General features: G+C 46.1%; 1 protein-coding gene across 3 annotated transcripts in view; it reads left to right on the forward strand.

The window, feature by feature from the left end:
- The window catches only part of LOC126183184 (nuclear hormone receptor FTZ-F1 beta), a 413728-nt gene that overhangs the window by 219522 nt on the left and 179147 nt on the right, over positions 1 to 15059 (forward strand). The window lies entirely within an intron of this gene.

A 15059-nucleotide genomic window follows, 5' to 3' on the forward strand; every position in this document is an offset into this window, starting at 1 on the left:
AGCTGCGCAGCATTTCTGCACCGCCGCCGCCAGTGTCAGCCAGTTTGCCGTGGCATACGGAGCTCCATCGCAGTTTTTAACACTGGTAGCATGCCGCGACAGCATGGACGTGAACCGTATGTGCAGTTGACGGACTTTGAGCGAGGGCGTATAGTGGGCATGCGGGAGGCCGGGTGGACGTACCGCCGAATTGCTCAACACGTGGGGCGTGAGGTCTCCACAGTACATCGATGTTGTCGCCAGTGGTCGGCGGAAGGTGCACGTGCCCGTCGACCTGGGACCGGACCGCAGCGACGCACGGATGCACGCCAAGACCGTAGGATCCTACGCAGTGCCGTAGGGGACCGCACCGCCACTTCCCAGCAAATTAGGGACACTGTTGCTCCTGGGGTATCGGCGAGGACCATTCGCAACCGTCTCCATGAAGCTGGGCTACGGTCCCGCACACGATGGTCGTATGCGTGTTTGGCGCCGTTCAGGTGAGCGCCACAATCAGGACTGCATACGACCGAGGCACACAGGGCCAACACCCGGCATCATGGTGTGGGGAGCGATCTCCTACACTGGCCGTACACCACAGGTGATCGTCGAGGGGACACTGAATAGTGCACGGTACATCCAAACCGTCATCGAACCCATCGTTCTACCATTCCTAGACCGGCAAGGGAACTTGCTGTTCCAACAGGACAATGCACGTCCGCATGTATCCCGTGCCACCCAACGTGCTCTAGAAGGTGTAAGTCAACTACCCTGGCCAGCAAGATCTTCGGATCTGTCCCCCATTGAGCATGTTTGGGACTGGATGAAGCGTCGTCTCACGCGGTCTGCACGTCCAGCACGAACGCTGGTCCAACTGAGGCGCCAGGTGGAAATGGCATGGCAAGCCGTTCCACAGGACTACATCCAGCATCTCTACGATCGTCTCCATGGGAGAATAGCAGCCTGTATTGCTGCGAAAGGTGGATATACACTGTACTAGTGCCGACATTGTGCATGCTCTGTTGCCTGTGTCTATGTGCCTGTGGTTCTGTCAGTGTGATCATGTGATGTATCTGACCCCAGGAATGTGTCAATAAAGTTTCCCCTTCCTGGGACAATGAATTCACGGTGTTCTTATTTCAATTTCCAGGAGTGTATTTGAAGAAACGTTATTTGCACCCTCATAGTGGCGCTACCAGCACGAGAGCGCTAACGCGCTGCTTCCTGGACTCGGCTAGGTGCGCCGGCCCCGGATCGAATCCGCCCGGCGGATTAATGACGCGAGCCGGTGTGCCGGCCAGCCTGGATGTGGTTTTTAGGCGGTTTTCCACATCCCGCTAGGTGAATACCGGGCTGGTCCCTACGTTGCACCTCAGTTACACAGCTCGCAGACATCTGAACACATTAACACTATTTCATGGATTCCACTAGACAAAGACAGTTGGGGTACACTATTTCCGTCCTGGGGGGTACGGGGTGGCGGCAGGCAGGGCATCTGGCCATCCCTTAAACTTAACATGCCAAATCCGTTTAACCATGGCCGACCCTGCGTAGCCGCGGGACAAGCCGCAAGCGATAGATAGAATGGCGATACCAGCACCACTCGTATGCGACTGGCGTGAAATTTGAATAGACGTCGTCTTTCAGATGCAGAAATACACCTACCAGCCGGCCGTGGTGGTCTAGCGGTTCTAGGCGCTCAGTCCGGAGCCGCGCGACTGCTACGGTCGCAGGTTCGAATCCTGCCTCGAGCATGGATGTGTGTGATGTCCTTAGGTTAGTTAGGTTTAAGTAGTTCTAAGTTCTAGGGGACTGATGACCATAGATGTTAAGTCCCATAGTACTCAGAGCCATTTGAACCATTTGAACACCTACCAACTTTCGTTTATGTCGCACAACTCCTTCTTGGTGTTGCGATTTTCTTTCCGTCTGTGTATATATTTTTTTTCTGCTTGCGAGGAATGTTTTCTGAAAGTTTTACCATACCATTTTGTTACACATTCTGTAATAAAGAAAACCAAAAATGGTAAACAGATATAAATGTGAGAGATACCAGACTGGAACTTACTCTAAGCTATGATTTACGTGAAATAGCACTGTGTACGTAGGATTTTATGTTGCGTTCATTGCGCACTGCTGGCACGTTCGTCGGCACTTCACTTCGCACATAAGCGATGTTACTTTACCTACAGACCCGTTGTGTGTGGCGGCTGTAGCGACACGTCTTCCGTAGTTGCTGGCGCTCTTTCCACTCGGGGGGGGGGGGGGGGGGGGAGGGAGCAAGCGTCCCACTCCTCACCTAACTTCACGCCTAACTTCTGGAAGACACTCTTCGGGAGGGAGAAGTGTCCAATCAGACATCCGCTTCAGTGCTGGAACTTCCTAGTCTTTGCGATTCTGGCGCTGGCTACAGACCGGAGCTTTCTGGCGGCTCTCAGCAGGCAGAAGTTCCAACCTTCGGGCTACCACGCGATGTGTGCCAACCACAGGAAATCAAATCGGATACGCTAAAAAATAACGCCGTTTCTGTAGTGTATTTTCGACTTCGACATTTCTTTTACTGCAACATGTTGTTGTCTGCTCTTTAACGCAGCAGGGCACTTTCGACATACGAGTCGACCGAAGCGCACTAACTCACAGGTGCAATAATACTGTCGTTGACTAATAATGCCCCACGATAGTCTATTCTGTGCAAGCCCCTTCATTTCTGAGTAACATCTGCAACACTGTGATCAAAAGTATCCGGACACCTGGCTGAAAATGACTTACAATTTCGTCGGTAATGCTGGAATTCAATATGTTGTTGGCCCACCTTTCTTTGTGATCAGCATCACCCACTTCAGTGCAGACTTGGTTGCCTTTTCACTACTGGAAACGACATTGCATTTGGTCTGTACACAGCCAGAATTTCAAGGTGAATCTGTGTGCAGTTTAGACATTTTGCCCACAAGAGTCGTAGTGTCCCTTGTATTCGGAGGACGTTTCCAGATGGCGCGCCATTTTACTCCCACATTGTAATGCAATTGCTATCCGTACTGTGTCTGCAAGACTCCCGGAACATGTACTGTCTTCTGAAAATGCTCCACTCTTGCTGCCCAGTGGTCGTAACCTGGGACGAGATGTGTAACGTAGCCGGCCTAGGTGGCCGAGCGGTTCTAGGCGCTGCAGTCTGGAGCCACGCGACCGCTATGGTCGCAGGTTCGAATCCTGCCTCGGGCATGGATGTGTGTGATGTCCTTAGGTTAGTTAGTTTTAAGTAGTTCTAAGTTCTAGGGGACTCATGACCTCAGATGTTAAGTCCCATAGTGCTCAGAGCCATTTTGTGTAACTTACGTCTTGAAGTACCCTCGTGTAAGTGATTGGTTGGTTGTTTGATTTGGGGAGGGGACCAAACAGGAAGGTCATCGCTCCCATCTGATTAGTGATGGCTGGGGAAGGAAATCGGCCGTGTCTGTTCAAAGGAACCATCCTAGCATTTGTCTGAAGCGATTTAGGGAAATCACGGAAAACCTAAATCAGGATGGCCAGACGCGGGTTTGAACCGTTGTCCTCCCGAATGCGAGTCCAGTGTGCTAAATCAAAAAAAATGTGTGTGAAATCTTATGGGACTTAACTGCTACGGTCATCAGTCCCTAAGCTTACACACTACTTAACCTAAATTATCCTAAGGACAAACACACACACCCTCGCCCGAGAGAGGACTCGAACCTCCGCCGGGACCAGCAGCACAGTCCTTGACTGCAGCGCCCAAGACTGCTCGGCTAATCCCGCGCGGCCCAGTGTGCTAACCACTGCGCCGCCTCGATCGGTTGGTGTAACTGAACCCCATGGATTTTGTGCTGGTGGTTTGCGCGTACTTCGTGCAGCACTATTGTGTTAGCAACATAGGCCGCTATGATGTCAGTCGCATTAAGTTTTCCTGAATTATCGCTGTTTTGTTACTTTTCTGTAATTTTCTTAAAAAGTGTGATAAATGCATGTATTAGACATACATAAGAGTACAAGGTGCTTCCGTATAAGCTTGGGCACGAAATGAACCTTCATAGTGTGGGATCGAACGTGGACATATTCCAGTGTTCGAAATAACCTAAGGGTAATTTAGCTAAAACGACTTAGGGATATTCTTGGGTATCACATATTGTGGAGCAACGTCCTTAATGGACGGAAAGCCTGGTCGTTCCAGTACGCTACTCATATTTGCCAGGAAGCTTCTTGTGATCTCAGAAACCACATGCAGGCTACGAAGAAGCCGTTATACAGGGTGTTTCATAATTAATGGCGTAAACCCATACAGTTGAAAGTACACGATACTAGAAGCAAAAAAGACTCAGTAAAAATAGGCTCGAAAATGCATACCTTAAGAACTACGAACAATTTTTCATCTTCGATATTGTGAAGTAAATATCTTCTACTGCACGCTCTTTGCTTTCCAAATTTGGAAGTAGTAATATGGACCAAAACAATCATGTGCTCTAAAATGCATACGTTAAGGGCTATGAGCACATGCGCTACTTGGAACCACAACTCTTCTAATGAACAATTGCTCGTAACTTTTAAGGTATGCATTTCAGAGAAAATGTTTACTGGACATTTTTTTCTTGTTTTGGTCCATACTACTACTTCCCAAAATGTGGAAAGCAACGAGCTTGCAGTAGAAGAGATTTGCTTCACAGCATCGAAGATGAAAAATTGCTCATAGTTCTTAAGGTACGCGTTTCCTACCCTATGTTTTCTGAGACATACTATTAATTATGATACACCCTGTATAGCACAACCAACCATTAGTTACATGCATGACAGCTGTGTCTGTGTGTTTAGTGGCTGAAATGGTTCAAATGGCTCTGAACACTATGGGACTCAACTTCTGAGGTCATTAGTCCCCTAGAACTTAGAACTAGTTAAACCTAACTAACCTAAGGACATCACACACATCCATGCCCGAGGCAAGATTCGAACCTGCGACCGTAGCGGTCTCGCGGTTCCAGACTGCAGCGCCTAGAACCGCACGGCCACGTCGACCGGCATAGTGGCTAAAGACTTTGCTAGATCAGACAGGGAAGTATCTCCTCGCATAAACGAAGCTCACATAAAAGTGACTCTCAGTGAATGAGTTAGATTTACTTCTTACCCCGACTAGCACAACCCAGTATCAAAGGCTAGGAAGCAGCAGAGAATGAGAAGCAGCAGCATTTGACACATTTGCAGCAAACCAGTTATCACCGTAGTATCGCAACCCCTGCCAGAGATAGAAGCGTAGCTTAATACAACAAACTGTCCCACATCTTATGAGGCCTGAGGCCAGCCCTGTGACCGAGCGGTTCTAGGCGCTTCAGTCTGGAACCGCGCTGCTGCTACGGTCGCAAGTTCGAATCCTGCCTCGGGCATGAGTGTGTGTGCTGTCCTTAGGTTAGTTAGGTTTAAGTAGTTCTAAGCCTAGGGGACTGATGACCTCAGATGGTAAGTCCCATAGTGCTTAGAGCCGTTTGAACCATTTTAATGAGGCCTGGAAAGCTCCGAATCAGCCCCTGGTGAGAGTAAACAGTCAATCATAAACACAACGAAGAGCTGCAACATTCGTATCAATTCATCTACATCTAAATGATTACTCTGCAATTCACATTTAAGTGCTTGGCAGAGGAATCGTCGAACCACAATCATACTATCTCTCTACCATTCCACTCCCGAACAGCGCGCGGGAAAAACGAACACCTAAACCTTTCTGTTCGAGCTCTGATTTCTCTTATTTTATTTTGATGATCATTTCTACCTATGTAGGTTGGGCTCAACAAAATATTTTCGCATTCGGAAGAGAAAGTTGGTGACTGAAATTTCGTAAATAGATGTTGCCGCGACGAAGAACGTCTTTGCTGTAATGACTTCCATCCCAATTCGCGTATCATATCTGCCACACTCTCTCCCCTACTACGTGATAATACAAAACGAGCTGCGCTTTTTTGCACCCTTTCGATGTCCTCCGTCAATCCCACCTGGTAAGGATCCCACACCGCGCAGCAATATTCTAACAGAGGACGAACGAGTGTAGTGTAAGCTGCCTCTTTAGTGGACTTGTTGCATCTTCAAAGTGTCCTGCCAATGAAACGCAACCTTTGGCTCGCCTTCCCCACAATATTATCTATGTGGTCTTTCCAACTGAAGTTGTTCTTAATTTTAACACCCAGGTACTTAGTTGAATTGACAGCCTTGAGAATTGTACTATTTATCGAGTAATCGAATTCCAACGGATTTCTTTTGGAACTCATATGGATCACCTCACAGTTTTCGTTATTTAGCGTCAACTGCCACCTGCCACACCATACAGCAATCTTTTCTAAATCGCTTTGCAACTGATACTGGTCTTCGGATGACCTTACTAGACGGTAAGTTACAGCATCATCTGCGAACAACCTAAGAGAACTGCTCAGATTGTCACCCAGGTCATTTATATAGATCAGGAACAGCAGAGGTCCCAGGGCGCTTCCCTGGGGAACACCTGATATCACTTCAGTTTTACTCGATGATTTGCCGTCTATTACTACGAACTGCGACCTTCCTGACAGGAAATCACGAATCCAGTCGCACAACTGAGACGATACCCCATAGGCCCGCAGCTTGATTAGAAGTCGCTTGTGAGGAACGGTGTCAAAAGCTTTCCGGAAATCTAGAAATACGGAATCAACTTGAGATCCCCTGTCGATAGCGGCCATTACTTCGTGCGAATAAAGAGCTAGCTGCGTTGCACAAGAACGATGTTTTCTGAAACCATGCTGATTACGTATCAATAGATCGTTCCCTTCGAGGTGATTCATAATGTTTGAATGCAGTATATGCTCCGAAACCCTACTGCAAACCGACGTCAATGATATAGGTATGTAGTTCGATGGATTACTCCTACTACCCTTCTTAAACACTGGTGCGACCTGCGCAATTTTCCAATCTGTAGGTACAGATCTATCGGTGAGCGAGCGGTTGTATATGAGTGCTAAGTAGGGAGCTATTGTATCAGCGTAATCTGAAAGAAACCTAATCGGTATACAATCTGGACCTGAAGACTTGCCCGTATCAAGCGATTTGAGTTGCTTCGCAACCCCTAAGGTATCTACTTCTAAGAAACTCATGCTAGCAGCTGTTCGTGTTTCAAATTCTGGAATATTCCATTCATCTTCCCTGGTGAAGGAATTTCGGAAAACTGCGTTCAATAACTCCGCTTTAGCGGCACAATTCATCATAAATGAACATCGTTACTGACGTATAGAAACATTTGTTACAAAAGGGGGAGCGTGGCTTGTCAGTTCATGATTTGATTGGCCACTAGATAGCAAGCAACCGAGACGACGCTCGATGCACCTGAAGGAGACATCTAGTAAGACTGTCAAAATATCATGGTTAAATGATAGCATTAAGTTGGCTACAAATTCGAAAATATGCAGATTGAAGTCCACTGCACCTGCAAAGCTTTCTTCGTAAACGATAGCTAGGCTTCAAGGCGCTTAGTGATAAGCTCATATTTTTTATTACGCTGCAACATAAGTCAGTAGGGACAGATATCGGAAAAAGCAGCAAACTGCACAAATTCTGTTTTTTAGAAATATGCAGCTGAAATATAAAATCCAATGGGCCTACCGGATGATGCTGAAATGGAAAAATATAAATATTTTTAAATAAAAAAATCTTTTTTGTGTCAATCAGTGTCGTCAGAATCACAGGTATTATGTAGAAACTCGGTGTGGAACGAATATTACATTATAGCTGATGAAGCAGGCGTGCGGTTGAAAGTGTTTCCGACCTATCTCTCTTCTTGCATATCTCCGTAAGATCTTCAGCAGAGCGTTGCTCCATAGATTAACTGACGTGATTGACCCACTTCTTGTTTCCCAACAAACTCGCTTTCGCCCAGACAAGTTGCAGCCATGACAGATAGTGAATCTGGCTCTCCACATTTAGAACAGTTTTGTTTGTTTTCGGATTTCGAGTCACGACTTTGCTAGGTCAGTGGCGGTTAAGGTGTCAGATTCAGAGGGGGGGGGGGGGGGGGACGTTACATCATCTGTCGTGCTCCTGTCACGTTATGGGGCTGTACAAATCCAGAGTATTTATTAAATGACTGGTAAAAGACTTAAGACAGAATGGAATGTGAGACGCTGTTTGGAGAATAATAGGAAACTGCATTACGCCGGAGGTGTAAAATAATGATTCTCAATTTATACATAACCTTATTACAGAAATAAACATAAACTGCGTTCAGAATGGTGCTGGAACAAGACAAGATGACCGATAAAGTTCTTTTTTCTATCCCTCTCTGTTTATTTAATACTCTCTAGGGAATATACAATAAAAAAACAAAATCGTACGAGAGGAATAAAAATTGATGATAAATAACTACGTTTTACTGGATTTACTCGTCGTATCTGAGTCTTTGCAGATTTGGAGAGCAATATGTATTACACCTTAAGAATTTTGACTGATGCTCAGAACAACTGCCAAACCAAACCAAAGCAATATTGTTTGCTGTCGGTAAGGACACTGCGCTTCTACTCGATTCGGTAGCTGCGCGTGTTAGCACGCTGCTCCCGGGATTCGGGGAGGCGCATCGGTCCCAGATTGAATCCCCCCGGCGGATTAACGACGAGGGGCCGTGTGCCGGCCAGCCTGTGTGTGGTTTTTAGGTGGTTTCTCACACCCGACTGGATGAATACGGGACTGGTGCCCACGTCTCGCCTCAGGTACACGATTAGCAAACATTTAGAAAACGTTCTGGTACTTTCACATGGGATAACAACTAAACGCAGAGAGGGTACACAAATTTTGCCCGGGGGAGGGGGGGGGGGGGAGAAGCGGGTGGCGGCGAAAATTGGGTGCCCACAGGAAGCGAATTCGGCCACTCTTCACACTTCGACGAAGATGCTTACTACATAGATCAGTCTGGTTCAAATGGCTCTGAGCACTATGGGACTCAACTTCTGAGGTCATTAGTCCCCTAGAACTTAGAACTAGTTAAACCTAACTAACCCAAGGACATCACACACATCCATGCCCGAGGCAGGATTCGAACCTACGACCGTAGCGGTCTCGCGGTTCCAGACTGCAGCGCCAGAACCGCGCGGCCACTTCGGCCGGCAGATCAGTCTGCAAACCACTGTGAATTGCATGGCAGGGAGCCATTAGCGTAGTAACATATCTTAGTGTTTGTTTCCGTTCCAATTGCATGGGGGCGCTGGAAGAATAAGTGCTTAAATGCTTCTGAAATTAGTTTGAGATTCTTTTAATTCTTTATTGCAATAATAATAATAATAATAATAATAATATAAACGTAACCCACTTCCTTAAATGATTAGTGGGTCCTAATTTTATCCAAACATTAATTGCAGCTAGATACAGATTTGATTAATTTGTGAGCTGCAGCTATAACTAGATAACAATGGGCAACTAATTTGTCTATTATTATTAATATTAAATTTATATCACCTACGCTTAACTAAACTCTATTGTCTTCAGCGTCACAGTTGTGTCAGTAGTTTGTAAACCTACTTTTTAGAGCCTTGCCCATCGAGCTAATACCGATGTGCGTGCTCCTGACATTGGGCAAGCCAAGGATGTTATTCGCTGCAGGTTCCTAAATAGCTAATTTCCTAATCTAAGTTCTGCTAACTAGTTCTAACCTAAGTCCGGTGCTTTGTCCTGTATCGGTAATGTTATACCCCACTCCCCCTAATCCTGTACGCGGCGGATTCCAGACTTTGAGGAAAGTCGACCTGTCCACGCACAGGCGATATGGGAATAGGGCGCAAAATTCATTATGCGGTGTGTCTCAAATTTTTAAGTTAGTTTATGTCCCTCAGGTATTCCTTTAACACTTTTCGTGATACCTCATCTGCTAATTGGTTTAGAGTTTGAAAAGTTTCTTCTTGTCTTAGTAAGTTGTATGTGTCATGGTCAGGTAATTGGTCACGTAATGTGGATGCTACATCATTGAAAAGGGTGCACTCGTAGACCACATGATCGGGGATACCCTCTGATTCACCACATTCACACGCGGGTGTGGCCCTTTTCCCGAACCGTCATATATATGTTTGCAGTGAGAAAATGGATCAGTCCTCGAGTAGGTTCAAAGTACCTCATATCCAGTCGTTCCCTGACACTAGGAAGAAATTCAAAAGTTCTACGCCCTGTTTCTTCAGCTTCCCATAATTTTTGCCACAGTTGCTCGCCTCTTTGCCTTATCTCACCCTTATCCTCAACCTCAATGCCTAATATCTCTTCTGTCTTCGCGGTATTCCCTTTCTTAACCCAGAACCACGCAGAAAAGATCCCTATGGGAGCGACGTAAGGTATTGAGTATCTTTTGATTCTTCACTTAAAACTGGTCTGTAAGTAGGCTATCGTGGGATAAATTGCATCTGCTTTGAAGAGTCTGCCAATGGAGGGTTTTAAGCCTTCCTGTGACGCTGTCCCGGGAGTCAAACCTGTGACCACTCGTGTAGCTCTTCTTTGTATACGTTAAGTATCCCCTGAGAGCTCTATTCGGCAATAGTCCCGCACACTTGAGCAGTATCCTAATACGGGACCCGTAAGTGATTTGTAAGCAGCCTTCTTTGTAGACTGACTTTTCCCAGTGTCCTGCCAACGAACCTAAGTTTGCCAAGGGCCTTACCTACGATTTGGCCTGCTTTCAGTCCGTTTCATTGATTCCACCATACGAATCCCAGTAGTATTGCTCTCCGTCTCTAATGATCTCAATATCGATGGGACTTCCCTTTACTTATTGGTGAAGCTCGAAAGGTGGGAGGCGGGGTGATAGGAGTGCTCTAACGGGATGCGCTGGTGTCTGTCAAGAAGAGGAATCCGGTGGAGAAGCTGTAATGTGATTGGGCTGTGACTCGTATTGACGGCTTGCAGTCGCGCCCTAGGAAGTGAAGTGCACGCAGGAGCGAGGGTGAGGTGAGCGGAGAGACAGCCTTGCATTCCTCTCGCTAAGGACATGGGAGTCGTTGAAGGCGAACCTGCCACATACCGCCGCCGAAGGCTGTCCGCGCACGGAAGCGTGCAAGACCCTGTATCCGGCGACGTTTTCCTCTTCTTTTAGCGTTATCTCACAGCCTCATTACAAACTATTGATCGTTTTCCTTAGGCTGAACGTAAATATGCGATTTTACTTCCAGCTCGAACAAGGAAGTTTGCAGTTCTTACGTCAACAGTAGAGACACTTCTTGTGATTTTTAAGTCACCCTCACGCAGACCGTGGAAAGTTTCGCGGACATGGAGCTGGTCGAGTTTTGTGACTTCACAGCGTGGATTTTCATGTCGCAGAGCGCGTTCCCAAGCGTGAAAGGCAGAATAATACGTGTCAGATTTTTGCTTCGTGGAGAGGAAGGTGGCAAGTGAGATGCAAGATCGCACTCAACCACAGAAGTAGAACTCAGAAGTCGTACTGGACTACGACGTTTGCAGTTGAAATCCATATTTGGTGGGTTTGGTATGATAATTAAATGTTATAGGAATATATGCTGTTTCAAAGCATCAGCAAACTGAGGTTTTCTCGAAAACGTCGTCTTTGGTATGATTTCTTGTAATAAAATGACCGAAAATGTCATATTGGTGGAAATTTCGTATTTGGTTGTTCCCTTATTATAACTTCCATGTTATGAAACATCATCGATATGGGCTTTCGGAGCGAAAGGCCCACTCGTGTACCCTTGATGACTGCACGACACAAAGCTTTACGTCTCGCCTGGGCCTGTCAACACCGACATTGGACTGTTGATGACTGGAAACATGTTGCCTGGTCGGACGAGTCTCGTTTCAAATTGTATCGAGCGGATGGACGTGTACGGGTATGGATACAACCTCATGAATCCATGGACCCTGCATGTCAGCAGGGGACTGTTCAAGCTGATGGAGGGTCTGTAATGGTGTGGGGCGTGTGCAGTTCGAGTGATATGGGACCCCTGATACGTCAGTATACGACCTGACAGGTGACACGTACGTAAGCATACTGTCTGATCACCTGCATCCATTCACGTCCATTGTGAATTCCGACGGACTTGGGCAACTCCAGCAGCACAATGCAACACCCCACACGTCCAGAATTGCTACAGAGTGGCTCCAGGAACATTCTTGTAAGTTTAAACACTTCCGTTGGCCACCAAACTCCCCAGACATGAACACTGTTGAGCATAGCAAGGATGCCTTGCAACGTGCTGTTTAGAAGAGATCTTCATCTCGTAGTGCTATTACGGATTTATGGACGGCCCTGCATTATTCAAGGCGTCAGTTCCCTCCATCACTACTTCAGACATTAGTCGATCCCATGCCACGTCATGATGCGGCACTTCTGCGTGCTCGCGGGGACCCTACACGATACTAGACAGGTGTATCAGTTTCTATGACTCTTCAATGTAGATAGCATATGGACTAGGGAGCAAATGCACTTACGCAACAATTTTATGTTCGTCTGTTTTTGTAAACAAGCTGCCGCTTAGAGACCGTTGCGAAGGCAATTCACTACGAGGAGGACGTTACGTGCGATTTACCAAGTTGTCTCTACGCGTACACCAACTACGTATGATGCAAATTATGTCTTCTGTGTTTCACAATGAAATTAGCACCCTGTGAGGACGTCTTTATGCGTAGTTTAACAAATGCTGCATTGTCGCGAAGCCTTCCCCAGTAAATTACGGGATTTCAAGTTGGCCTATTGCGCAAATAGGACACGTTTCAACACCTGTGTGCCATCATCAGAGGGTAATTATACACAGTTTTTTAAAATATAAAAATGTTTCATGTACTAATTATTATAAAAAATAGGGAAAAACAATTGTTCTGGTGTGGTTATTACCTTCTTTTCTACATTGTTGGTTCTGTAGCACTCTCGTTAGAGTATTGAATAACTGCAGCTTGTCATCTGCAACTAAACGATGTTACTGCGAGCTTAGTTTAATAGTTAATTGGTCACTCCATCTATGTACGTAATTTCGTTACCCGAAAATATTTTGCGAGTATACAGTATGTCCCAGGATGTATGGTCAATATTCAGGGATATGACGGGAAATTCCATTTGAAGCAAAAAAACTTCGTTTGGACTTACGCCAAAATTCCGAATGGTTTCCGAGATAGAACACATTTAATGTACATTGTTATTCGTTTCTTGTATTAGTCAATACGTTTTCATGTAGACACATATACAAATATAAAATGGTTAATAAGATTGTGGAGATGCTTTACGAGAAATGGGTACAAGTTTTCCGCACGGAGTGTTTGCCGTACACGTTGTCGTGGGACACTGTTGCGTGCAGAACGTCGCCGTGTGCTGGTAGGACTGCGCTGCACCATTTGAACAATGTTTTACTGTTCCTGCACAGGTTGTTGAACTAAGAATTTACAAGAAAAATGGGACCTTGAAAGGATAACTGTTCACGTAGTTTGCTGAAAACTCCGGTAAACGCTCTATGACCAGGAATTCCACGAGTTGGAAAGCACCGACCGTATTCTTCGACAGCAGCAAGAGCACTACCGACGCAGAAGCCGTAAACATGCATCACATCTGCATATTCTTCATTAGTTTATATGTGTGGCTTTTTAGCCAGTGGGTGTACTAACACAGTTTACAGATGCTTTTCTCATTATTAGTCCGACGCAGTACTTCACTCGCACCAACCATGGACAAGTGCGCGTCGAACGGGCTAGTTTTAACGCAGAAAGACCTCCCGAACAAAGATGCTGAAAGCAGAGAGATAGGTTGGGTTAGAATAAAACGTCAAAGGGGTTGGGTGGGTAAGACAAATACGTGTGCGCCACTGGCACGGAAACAAATGTACGAGGGACAGTCAAATGAAAACGAGACAGACGGCAAAAAATTAATTAAAAATGGTTCAAATGGCTCTGAGCACTACATCGGAGGTCATCAGGCCCCTAGAACGTAGAACTACTTAAACCTAAATAACGTAAGAACATCACACACATCCATGCCCGAGGCAGGATTCGAACCTGCGACCGTAGTAGTCGCGCGCTTCCGGACTGAAGCGCCTAGAACCGCTCGGCCACCGTGGCCGGCTCTCTTCAGGGTTCCAAAAATGTGGAAAGCACCTGGGAAGAATCGGACTGTGTGGAGGAAGTTAGGACTGCGTATTCCAGACAATGTTGGCCAGAAGTGGGACAGCCCTACATTCGTGCCGTCGATTTGCTACTGACGAGGAGGTAGGCACCTGGGTAGAATCGTGATTCCGTACGCAACATCAAACATTTTTTCGTGAAGATATTGACCGTCTTGTATCACAGTGGGTTAAATTTATTAACAGTGATGGCGATTACTTTTGAAATAATAAACAGTTTACTTACTTTTTTCCATTTGTCTCGTTTCCATTTGACTGCACCTTAAACACTAAATATAATCTGCACGCCGCGGTGGCCGAGCGGTTCTAAGCGCTTTAGTCCGGATCCACGCGACTACTATAATCGCAGGTTCGAATCCTGCATGTGTCATGGATGTGTGTGATGTCCATAGGTTAGTTAGGATTAAGTAGTTCTAAGTTCTAGGGGACTGATGACCTCAGATGTTAAGTCCCATAGTACTCAGAGCCATTTGAACTAAATGTAATCTATCTCGGAAACCATTCGGAACAGAACTTACGTCCATATGGAATTCTTTGCCTCACATGGGTGTTTCTGTGATATCCCTGAATACTGTCATTCCTCGTGGGACACCCTGTACTTTGCTATTACTTAGTCCTCATCTCCCACTCCTCTGGAATGAAAATGCACGCAGAAACACAATAAATTTTCTGAAGAACTTAGCCGCTAGTTACACTTTGCAATTCATAAAATGCATTGTTTATGTTGTTGTTATGTATATAGCCACTACTGTTGATGTTCAGTCGTTTCCAGGTGTGTCTGGCACCTGGCCGTGCGGTTCTAGGCGCTTCAGTCTGGAACCGCGCGACCGCTGCGGTCGCAGGTTCGAATCCTGCTCGGGCATGGATGTGTGTGATGTCCTTAGGTTAGTTAGGTTTAATTAGTTCTAAGTTCTAGGGGATTGATGACCTTAGATGTTAAGTCCCATAGTGCTCAGAGCCATTTGAACCATTTTT

This window comes from Schistocerca cancellata, chromosome 4, assembly GCF_023864275.1.
Source record: "Schistocerca cancellata isolate TAMUIC-IGC-003103 chromosome 4, iqSchCanc2.1, whole genome shotgun sequence".
In the NCBI taxonomy this organism is placed as follows: Eukaryota; Metazoa; Arthropoda; class Insecta; order Orthoptera; family Acrididae; genus Schistocerca; species Schistocerca cancellata.